At 37.0% G+C, this 12206-nt stretch overlaps 1 protein-coding gene across 4 annotated transcripts in view; it reads left to right on the top strand.

Annotated features, from left to right (window-relative positions):
* Nucleotides 1–12206, top strand: part of PEX5L (peroxisomal biogenesis factor 5 like) — a 243904-nt gene that overhangs the window by 24364 nt on the left and 207334 nt on the right. The gene's annotated exons all lie outside the window — the stretch shown is intronic.

The following is a 12206-nucleotide window of genomic DNA, read 5'->3' as shown; positions in this document are numbered from 1 at the left end:
TCATTCACCTTTATATTTTCTTGTTGTTATTGAAATCCTTTATCTATTACCTTACATACTTGCCTTATTAAGTTTAACTCTTTTTTGTAGTACCTATACCAGGGTCAATATTTTTACATCAATTCTCCTTGCTGAGTGCAATAATCATATAATTCTTCTAAAGAAGACAATGGGTTTAAATTGCACTGACTCCAAAACAAAACCTACCAGTTTGTTTCTTTCCTTTTAAAAAAAATAAAATCTCTGTTATCATTTTGCTTTGATAAGATGGGAAGAGGGAGAGTTATTTGCCTCTTTCCCATAAAAAGCAAGAATACTAAAATGCTCTGCTTAAATCAATATTGTTTTATGCTAGTCTTCAAATAACCCTAAATAGATCATGGTTGACAGACAGCATTAACATATAGATAAGGCAAAATATCTGTCTATTATCATAAGATTTACAAATAAATTAAATTAGAAACTTTTTCTTCGCTGTTCGTCTCAGAATAGTTTCTAAAAGCCTGATTAGAGATTCTATCACTACTGTGTGATGGGCTATTTACCAAACCCGGGGCAGATGGAATTACGATAATATAAATCCATTTAAGGATTAAGTTATTTTAGGCCACACGTTTCCCTTCTACTAGACAAATTGCCGTGAGATGATAAGAGAAAAAAATCAAATAAAGGGGCAAGATTGTTTTCTTTCTATAAGAATACCAGCTGTCAAGTTGGATACTGAATTTTATGGCTTCATCTCAGATAGCCAGTGCTAAGAAGCTGTGTTCGTGGTCGTTCTTCTTTCCAAAGTTCAGTGCCTGGTTGCTTTCTGCCTTTGAAAAACTCTTGCTCTTTTCAGTCTTTTTGAGTTTAAAAAATAGCCCTTTAAATGTGGTCTGTTGTCATTTCTTTGAAAAGGATAAAAAGGGAAAGGAGCAGGAGGAAGGGATGAAAGAGGGAGTGAGGGATAGCTCACTGTCTAATTGAACCTCATAGTTCAGTTATGGGGGTAGAAGACTGCATTAGCAAACTATATCTCATTTTTATTCAAAATTAAAGATTCTGTTTTATTTACAATCACTTAGGCAAATTATCACAAAGACCTACTAAAAATGCTCCTTTTTTCCAGGTTTTTAAATTTTTTCTATAATGGTATAAGATGGAGAAGAGGGATAAGGTTACGTTAGTAAAATGCTCGGCAACTTCTGAATGATCAAGTATCTTAGTAACCGTAAGTCACAAGCATTTTCTCAGTCTTCTTTTCCGGAGGAGCATGCTACTGTTTTCTTACAATATACAGTGGCTAGCACTGCCCTTTTTGGTAATTAGTGTAATTTAACACATTTTAAAATAATGAAGCTACCTGCTCTGAATAGTTAAATCATCTTTTAATGCCTAGAAACTTTTCTCTCAGCAACAAAAAGATATGAAGGAACTTCTAATCCAACTTTGGTTCTGAAGTTTCATCTCCCAGAAAATTGTTAGACTCATGATTTGGATTTCAATAATACACTGTAACTGAGAGCTAACCTTGCTTTTAGGTGATGATCGCTAAGGATATTTTTCAAGGTGTATTCAGTTTCATGTAATTCATGGAGTTTTGATAGAAAGGAAGGGAAAGTGGTGTGGATGGTGGTAGTCTTTCACTATCTGGGCCGTGTGTGAGGTACTCTCACACTTACATCTCAAATAACCTGCTAAGTGGAGGACCCTGTATTTGAACACAGGTCTTCAGTAGACCAGCACGCCTTCCACTTCCCCTTACCGGTTCTCTTTTATAAATGTAACTCATTTCATAGGTGAGATTAAGAAGGAGTAATGTCAAGAAGCACGTTTTTAAAAAATACTTCAACAAATTACACAAAATTATTAACAATGCCACAAAACATATACAAGAAAAGCCAGTTGGGGCAATCGGATATGGCAAAGATGAAAAGAGAGGCCATTATTGAAGTCGTCTAATGAAATGTCAGTTTTCTATAGATAAATGTATGAGACTGATACTAGATGAGAAGGAAGTTACTGAAGAAGAGCAGTTTTAGATACTTTTTCATTTCATTTGCCTTAAAAGTAAGAAAACTAGGAGAAGACATTAGTCGTGTAGTCATTTGATAAACCACCCCTGTAATTATGCCTCTCCAGGCAAACGTGTTATATTTTCTCAGTGGTAATTTATGTAGAGGGTATGCCAGGGTTTCTCAACCTCAGCACTATTAAGACTTCAGGACACATAATTCTTTATTTTGGGGGACTGTCCTTTGGATTGTAGAGTGCTTTCATGCATGTTGTCTACCCACTAGATGCCACTAGCACCCTCCCAGTTATAATAAACAAAACTATTTTTAGACACATTTTGGGAGGCCAAGGCAGGAGAATGGCTTGAGCCCAGGAGTTCAAGGCCAGCCTAGGCAACATAGTAAGACCTCCATCTCTACAAAAAAAAAAAAAAAAAAAAAAAAAAAAAAAAGAGGCCGGGTGCAGTGGCTCACACCTGTAATCCCAGCACTTTGGGAGGCCGTGGCGGACAGATCACGAGGTCAGGAGATTGAGACCATCCTGGCTAACATGGTGAAACCCCGTCTCTACTAAAAATACAAAAAATTAGCCAGACGTGGTGGCGGGCGCCTGTAGTCCCAGCTATTTGGGAGGCTGAGGCAGGAGAATGGCATGAACCCTAGAGGCGGAGCTTGCAGTGTGTCGAGATCACGCCACTGCACTCCAACCTGGGCAACAGAGTGAGACTCTGTCTCAAAAAAAAAAATAAATAAATAAAAGTCTTTACACACTACCAAATGTTTCTGGCAGGTGGAGGAGAGGGAAGAATCACCCAATATGGAGAACCACGGCCATAAACAAGCGTTTATTGAGCACTTTCTATAGGCCAGACACACAGAGGTGAACTAAATTAAGCCCTTGAAGTTACATCCTGGTGATGAGACAGAGGAAAAAAACAACTATATAGCACAATGACAAGTGTTGAAAAGAAAAATAGAGCTAGGCATGGAACTACAGGTGCCTATAGTTCCAGCTACTCAGAAGGCTGAGGCAGGAAGATTGCTTGAACCCAAGAGTTCCTGTCCAGGCTGGACAACATAGTGAGACCCTGTCACCTTGTTTCTAAAAACAAAAAAAAAAAAGAAAAGAAAAATAATTTTTTAAGTAACTCATGCTGAGTTCCTACAAACTTCTGCTTCCTTGGTCATTTTTACTGACTTTCCTCTGTTTTTAATTTTTAAATTTTTGTTTGCTTGTTTTATTGCTTACATTTGTAAAACTGCTTCACATGCTTTTTGGAGGAAGTCTGAATATAATCTAATAAGTGATAAGAGAGTAGATAGGCATACCTCTGTTAATTCCTGGTTGGGATAAAGTAATTAATTACTCTATTGTGCCTTATGAGGACGTGTAACAAGATAGAACCAAATATTGAAAAATATAAGAAAAGTTAAGGAATGTGATCTGAAAACAACCCCTAAAAGCAACCCTTGTATAGTAGTTATTAATTATCTGTTTAGTGAATGAATCCATAAAGAAACGCAGACTCTCTCAATTTTGTAACCAAGAATATTAGGAAGAAGAGAGCATAACATGTGAAGGTCAAACTCCAATGAGTGGGAAAAATAAGTTGTTTTAAAACTGGCCTTTAACCAATTACAAATAGCAATGATGAGTAAAATCTTCATTTATTCATCAACGCTATGTTTATACACAATGAAATGAGGTTAAACCATAGCAATTATTTGGTTAATCTGAAGTATGCAAACATATTAATCAAAACGTTTTATTCTAAAATCAACTGTTTGAGCTGAATGAAAAAGCAAGATGATATGGTTTGGCTGTCTCCCCACCCGTATTCTCTTTGTGAATTGTATCTCCCAAAATTCCCATGTGTTGTGGGAGGGGCCCAGTGGGGAGGTAATTGAATCACAGGAGCCAGTCTTTCCCATGCTAGTTTCATGATAGTGAATAAGTCTCATTAAATCTGATGGGTTTATCAGGGGTTTCTGCTTTTGCTTCTTCCTCATTTTCTCTTACTGCCACCATATAAGGAGTTCCTTTTGCCTCCTGCCATGATTCTGAGGCCTCCCCAGCCATGTGGAACTGTAAGTCCAATTAAATCTCATTTTCTTCCCAGTCTTGGGTATGTCTTTATCAGCAGCATCAAAACGAACTAATACAGTAAATTGGTACCAGGAGTGGGGTGTTTCTGAAAAGATACCCGAAAGTGTGGAAGCAACTTTGGAACTGGGAAACAGGCAGAGGTTGGAACAGCTTGGAGGGCTCAGAAGAAGACAGGAAAATGTGGGAAAATTTGGATCTTCCTAGAGACTTGTTGAATGGCTTTGCCCAAAATGCTGATAGTGATATGGATGATAAGGTCCAGGCTGAGGTGGTCTCAGATGGAGAAGAGATGAGGCACTTGTTGGGAACTGGAGTAAAGATGAGTCTTGTTATGTTTTAGCAAAGAGACTGGCAGCATTTGCCCCTGCCCTAGAGATTTGTGGAATTTTGAACTTGAGAAAGATGATTTAGGGTATCTGGTGGAAGAAATTTCTAAGCAGCAAAGCATTCAATAGGTAACTTGGGTTCTGTTAAAGGCATCAAGTTTTATAAGGGAAGCCAAGCATAAAAGTTTGGAAAATTTGCTGCCTGACTATGTGATAGAAAAAAAAAGGCATTTTCTGGGGAGAAATTTGAGCCAGCTGCAGAAATTTGAATAAGTAGCAAGGAGCCTAATGTTAATCCCCAAGACCATGAGGAAAAAGTCTCCAGGCCATGTCAGAGACCTTCATGGCTGTCCCTCCGATCACAGGCCCAGAGGCCCAGGAAGAAAAAATGGCCTCATGGGCCAGGCCCAGGGTCCCTGCACTGTGTGAAGCCTAGGGACTTGGTGCCTGTGTCCCAACCACTCTGGCCATGGCTGGAAGAAGTCAATGTACAGCTCGGGCTGTGGCTTCAGAGAGTAGAAGCCACAAACCTTGGCAGCTTCCATGTGGTATTTAGCCTGCAGGTGCACAAAAGTCAAGAATTGAGGTTTGGGAACCTCTGCCTAGATTTCAAAAGATGTATGGAAATGCCTGGATGCCCAGGCAAAAGTTTGCTGCAGGGGCAGGGCCCTCATGGAGAACTTCTGCTAGGGCAGTGTGGAAGGGAAATGTGGGGGGGGAGCTCCCACACTAGGGACTCCCACACTAGGAGTCCCTACTGGGGCACTGCCTAGTGGAACTGCGAGAAGAGGACTACTGTCCTCCAGACTCCAGAATGGTAGATCCACTGACAGCTTGCACTGTGTGCCTGGAAAAGCCACAGACATGCAATGCCAGCCTGTGAAAGCAGCCAGGAGGGAGGCTGTACCCTGCAAAGCCACAGGGGTGGAGCTGCCCAAGACCATGGGAACCCACCTCTTGCATCAGCATGACCTGGATGCGAGACCTGGAGTCAAAGGAGATCATTTTGGAGCTTTAAAATTTGACTGCTGCACTGGATTTTGGACTTGCATGGGTCCTGTTACCCATTTGTTTTGGCCAGTTTCTCCCATTTGGAACAGCTGTATTTACCCAATACCTGTACCCCCATTGTATCTAGGAAGTAACTAGCTTGCTTTTGATTTTACAGGCTCATAGGCAGAAAGGACTTGCCTTGTCTCAGATGAGACTTTGGACTGTGGACTTTTGGGTTAATGCTGAAATGAGTTAAGACTTTGGGGTATTGTTGGGAAGGCATGATTGATTTGATTTGATTGATTTTGAAATGTGAGGACATGAGATTTTTAGGGGTAAGGGGTGGAATCATATGGTTTGGCTGTGTCCCCACCCAAATCTCATCTTTAATTGTATCTCCCAGAATTCCCACATGTTATGGGAGGGACCCAAGGAGGAGTAATTGAATCTTGAGGGCCTGTCTTTCCCATGCTAGTCTCATGATAGTGAATAAGTCTCATGAGATCTGAAGGGTTTATCAGGGGTTTCCGCTTTTGCTTCTTCCTCATTTTCTCTTGCTGCCAAAATGTAAGAAGTACCTTTCACCTCCTGCCGTGATTTTGAGGCCTCCCCAGCCATGTGGAACTGTAAGTCCAATTAAACCTCTTTTTCTTTTCAGTCTCGGGTATGCCACTGCCCAGCAGTGTCGAAACGGACTAATTCACAAGAAATGGTACCAAAATATGGGATTTGAGAGTTTGTTTCCACTTTCTGTATTCTCCTTCCCAGAAGCCCTCACCTCAACTTCCTCTAACTTTGACACTTTTAAAAGCAATAGGTATGTTTCTCTTGCACAGGTTAGGGCGTGCTTTTCACCTTGTATAATGTCAATGACCTTGTATATTTTTTGTAAAAATGAAAAAAAAAATAATGAAAACTTTTAAAACTTTTTTTTCACTACTTCAGGGATTAGGTTTTGTGTACATTTATAGCAAAAAATAATAATAATAAATAAAGAAGGAAGTGGCGAAGGGAATATAAGACCTGGTATGAATGGAAATAACGTTGCTGAAGCAATTAATTAAAAATGTCATAGACTGCCATCAAGGGAGGGATCAGCAATTAATACAGAGAGGTTTTGTTAATTACTCAAGGTTGAAGCACAGAACAACCTGACAGCAATGCATACATTAAAGAGTACTATTCCAGTGGAAAACTGGGTACTTTTTTATGTCACTTGATTGAGGTAGTATTGAAAAAGTTTGAATTAATAACAATAGCAGGAGACTTCTAAAAGATAAACACGGTAAAAATGGATGTTCTAATGCCTAGATATTTCATGTCTAATAATGATATATCACATTTGTAAAAATTTCTATTTTGAAAAGATAAGAAAGAAAGGCATACCTTTTTGAGAACTAAATTAAGACTCACCTAGCTGAGCACAATGGCTCATGCCTGTAATCTCAACAGTTTGAGAGGCCAAGGATCACTAGAAACCAGGAGTTTGAGACTAGCCTGGGAAATACAGTGAGACCTCGGTCTCTACAAAAATTTTTTTTTTTTTTTTTTTTTTTTGAGATGGAGTCTCGCTCTGTCACCCAGGCTGGAGTGCAGTGGGGCTATCTCAGCTCACTGCAAGCTCCACCTCCCAGGTTCACACCATTCTCCTGCCTCAGCCTCCCGAGTAGCTCAGACTACAGGTGCCCACCACCATGCCGGGCCAATTTTTTTGTGTTTTTAGTAGAGACAGGGTTTCACCATGTTAGCCAGAATGGTCTCGATCTCCTGACCTCGTGATCCGCCCGCCTTGGCCTCCCAAAGTGCTGGGATTACAGGCGTGAGCCACCACGCCCAGCCTACAAAAATATTTTTTTAATTAGCCAGGTGTGTTGGCATATGATTGTAGTCATAGCTACTCAGGAGGCTGAGGTGGGAGGATCCCTTGAACACAGGATTTTGAGGCTACAGTAAGATGTGATTGTACCACTGTATTTCAGCCTGGGTGACAGGAAAACCCTATCTCTAAAAACGAAAAAAAAAATAATGAAAACTTTTTAAAAGCCCAGCTCATCAATCCATTGACACTTAGCTATTTTCAGAAGTAGCAATTTGATGCAAAGTAATTCATTATAATTTTACCATTCTGTATGCTATTTTTAATACATTATTTCTCTTTCAATCAGAAAGATTACACATTCCTGCTATATGTTATAAGAAAAAAAGTTCCTCTCTTATGCTTAAACATTAACACAATAATAGAAAGTGTTCACGAGCTAAGTTTTCAATTTTTAAATATATTTAAAACCTCTGACATATTTTGTGAAGTTACTTTAATGTATTCTAGACACCACATTTACAAAAATATTAATCAAAATTTTACCTAAGATCAATATGAGATGCTCAATTTTTAACTAATTCTAGTACGCATTTCACATTTCTTTTATTCAAATTCTTACAGCATGATTCAGATATCTAGTTGTGAAGGCAACTAGATATTCTGCTTGGTCTAAATCAGTGATGTTCAAATTTGACTGCATAAATAGTCCAATGGGGCTGCTTTTGGAAGTGCAGCTTCCTGGGCCCCTCCCAGAGGTTTAACTTCAGTATATCTTGGGTGGAGCCCAGGGATGTCATTTTTTAACATAAATACAGGTAGCTCTGATTTATATAGCAAGACTTTGAACCTCGGCAAAAAACAAAACAAAACAAAACAAAAACAATAAATTAGATAGTTCAGTACCAAGTTTCTATTTCATTTTGTTTGGTATGGGTTTGGGTCCCACTGTAGAATTGGAACTATTTCATTCATATTAGTATGCCCAGCTGTTTGGACATTTTTTCAGTACTTTGTGAAACACATATAGTTTCCATTAGCTTGACCAAAAAGATTTATCTGCAGTTTGAGTCTCCTTTCCATCTTATTTCCAAACTTTACCAAATGCTTACCATAAAATAAATATTCTTAACTAGTAACTAAAAACAAATTTGGCTTGCCTGTTTTGAATATGAAACTGTGAAAATATAATCTGATGTGTCTTACTAAATTTGACCGTCAATGTAGCTAACATCAGTGGTCTCTAAACATTACATTTGAGGACCATAGAAATCTACTGGTAAGATATTCAGGATTTAATTTCCCAGCCAGGGGTTTTTTTTTAGTCAGTTCAAGGGCAAAAAATAAATTTGTAGGATGACCTTTCTAAACTCTTACTATTCGAATAACATTGCTTCCAAATTGAAAAGGCTATTCCAAATATCACTCTCTCTTCATAACTGAAATTGTCACACCTCTTGGGGGAGGGACAAACGCAAGACATCCTGTATAAATAGTCAATGAAGATATTGATTGGGATAAAAGCAGTGGTCAGTAGAAGCTGCTAGAGCATTTCTTCACATGGCTCGTTTGTAAGTTCAAATCACTATTGTGTAAATTCCCTTCACTTATTTGTCCAACAGATGTCTACTGGATATTAAGAAATTTATTTATTCTTTAATATCACCTTAGTAACCAACGGAAGCCAAAAGTAGCCTTTTAAGAAGCATTAAGATGTCATTATTATTTGGTTGCCTTTTGTTCTTATTGAAAAATTAAGATTAAAGTCATGACACTTTCATATAAAATAATAAAAATATTTTCCAAATTGAAAAACAGTTGTATCATACTTGAGCTTGAATCAAAGATCTGGGGACTGAAGCATTTAGATATATGAGATTAAACCATTTTTATTTTATATTAAATTGTCGAAATAAGAAAGACCTATATATATCATTTTCCAGTTTACACATGTTTGTGGCATTTTATTTAAAAAATTAAAATATCAGTAATACAAATTTGGTCAAATAAATATATTTTGGCTCTCTGCAATCTGGTATTAAAATTTATGGCAGGTTTTTTTTTTCTTTTTTTTAGTGCCCAGTCTGAGCCCACATAAATTAGACAGTCTACAAAACCGAATGTGCTCCTCATTCAGAAACACATAAGCATCGGGCATAATACAGATTGTTCTAATAATGGATTAAATCCCAGATGTTTTCCATGTTTCACATGATAGGATAGAATGAGCTAAGCTCCCTTTAGAGACTGAGTTTTCTGAATCACCTTGTTTACAGAGCTGCTAAGACTTCTGGCTTTATTTAGAAAAGTCTCAATAGGGTATTTGAAGTCAGGCTCTAAATCCTCACCTGATTTGTGTCAGTTTACATCTCCGTTAATAACACAGAATGAATTCGATTTTTATCATTCTTTTCTCTGTTTGACAAGAGAAACTCCTTGGTCTCATCTATAATCATTTCCTACCCTGTGAAATGAGAATTTACGTGAAGATAAAATATCCTCCAAATTTAACAAGCTATGAAAATGTAAGATAATTTAGATCTTTATGGGACAATTTGTATTATTGCAATTGTTTCCTGATTTAGCAAGATTATTTACTATACTTCCTAACTTTTTCTGCAAGGAAGAGGTTTATTATATTTGCCATTACCTCAGTCTTCTCTTGTAAAATACTATTTGTTAGGTACTCTTCACACAATTCTAGGGCAGCTGAATTTCTAGCTATAGTTAAAACTGAAGAAAATATATTTCTTGATGGAAAAATTAAGATTATGCCCCCCAAAAGGATTATATTGATAGAAAAATACAGGTATGGACAAATATTTACAACACATTTGACAAAGGGTAAATGGATATACTATACAAAAACTTCTCACAAATTGCCCATAAACAGACTCAAAACACAATTTACAACTGGGGATAATATACAAATGGGAATTTTCTAGGAGAGAACCTTCAAATGATCAATACATATGATCATAACAATACATATGATCAAAACAAGATGATCATGTTAACTAATAGTTAGGGAAATGCAATGAAAGATATCACTTTACACTCATCAGACTTAAAAATATTTAAGTAATAATACCTGTTTCTGTCAAGAATAGGAGAAAAGGCATAACTAAGAAAGGATTGTGTGGCATTCAGCAAGCTTGTAACCTGGCAACATCGTAAAACAATTTTTAAATAAAAAATACACTCTTCTAATCAGCAATCTCATCCCTAGGAATCTATCACATGGCACTAAAGCAACCAGAACTTAAGGAAATATGCACAAAGACACTAAATGCAGCATTGTTCAGAGTTAGGAGAAAAAGGAAACCAAAGGAATGCTCGTATTTTTTAAAAAGTTGAAAAGTTATGGTACATTTATATCTAGAATAACATGCAGGCATTAAAAAGAATGAAATAGAGCTATGAAGATGGATTTAGGTGGTTGTTCTTGAAGTATAGTTGAGAGATGAAAAACAAGGTACAAAGAAGTAAGTGAAATATCATACTACTTGTAACATAATGACAACCCCAGCTAATGTCTATATGTATATGGTTAAATATATTTACCTACAAATATGTGTGTTTGGCTATGACTATGGATAATATAGATAAAATAAACATTATCTTGTTGATTATTCATGGATGGTTAAGTGTGTATTTGATGATATAAATGTATTGGGAAGCAGGAAGAGTAGGTAAGCAAAAAAGAAAAGACTAAACTATAAAAATAGCACATATGATATTACCCCAGTAAAGCATTTATGTCAAGTTGCATATGTGTATAAAACATATGCATAAAATAGATTATTAAAAATTATTAAAACTTAACAGATTCAAATAAAATTCACAGGTTATTACTTGAAAGCAGAATGAAAAATAAATGTAGTGAGCACTGTTTATCAGCCCTCTGTCCAAAAGATGTGTACGTAGGTTTAGCTACAAAGACATGGTTTGAAGCGTTCCCCTATGAGCAATGACAACCAAAAAAAAATTTGTTTTCCTTTAACATGTGCACAAAGAGTTTTTTTACCAAATTGGTTTTTATCAGAGAGATGGTGGGTGTATAAGTCAGGGTTCTCTAGAGGAGCAGAACTAATATGATATATATGTATATATATCTCCTATATATCCATATATATATACACACATATATATGTGTGTATATATATATCCATATGTGTATATGTGTATATAAATACACACATATATAATGTGTGTGTATATGTGTATATATATACACACATATATAATGTGTGTGTATATGTGTATATATATACACACATATATAATGTATGTGTATATATATACACACATATATAATGTGTGTGTATATGTGTATATATATACACACATATATAATGTGTGTGTGTATATATATCCATATATATATATACACATATATATGTGTGTATATATATATATATATAAATGGGAGTTTATTAAGTATTAACTCACACGATCATAAGGTCCCACAATTGGCCGTCTGCAAGCTGAGGAGCAAGGAGAGCCAGTGCAAGTCCCAAAACAGAAGAACTTGGAGTCCGATGTTCAAGGGCAGGAAGCATACAGCACAGGAGAAAGATGTAGGCTGAGGGCTAGGCCAGTCTAGTCTTTTCACATTTTTCTGCCTGCTTTGTATTCTAGCCACGCTGGCAGCTGTTTAGATGGCGCCCACCCAGATTAAGGGTGGGTCTGCCTTTCCCAGCCCACTGACTCAAATGTTAATCTCCTTTGGCAACACCCTCATAGACACACCCAGGATCAATACTTTGCATCCTTCAATTCAATCCAGTTGATACTCAGTATTAACCATCACAAGTCCACCCCTTGTCAGCTTGAAACCATAGACATCTCCTGAGATCACACATAATCTTCAATAAAGACAATAAGGTCATAATTACACCTAACATAATACAACTATCCTTGTACAACCAGAAACGCACCAATCCCCAACCTAAATACTATTATAT

The sequence above is a fragment of the Pongo abelii genome, chromosome 2, assembly GCF_028885655.2.
Source record: "Pongo abelii isolate AG06213 chromosome 2, NHGRI_mPonAbe1-v2.0_pri, whole genome shotgun sequence".
Classification (NCBI taxonomy): domain Eukaryota; kingdom Metazoa; phylum Chordata; class Mammalia; order Primates; family Hominidae; genus Pongo; species Pongo abelii.
This window is presented reverse-complemented; position numbering and strand designations above follow the sequence as displayed.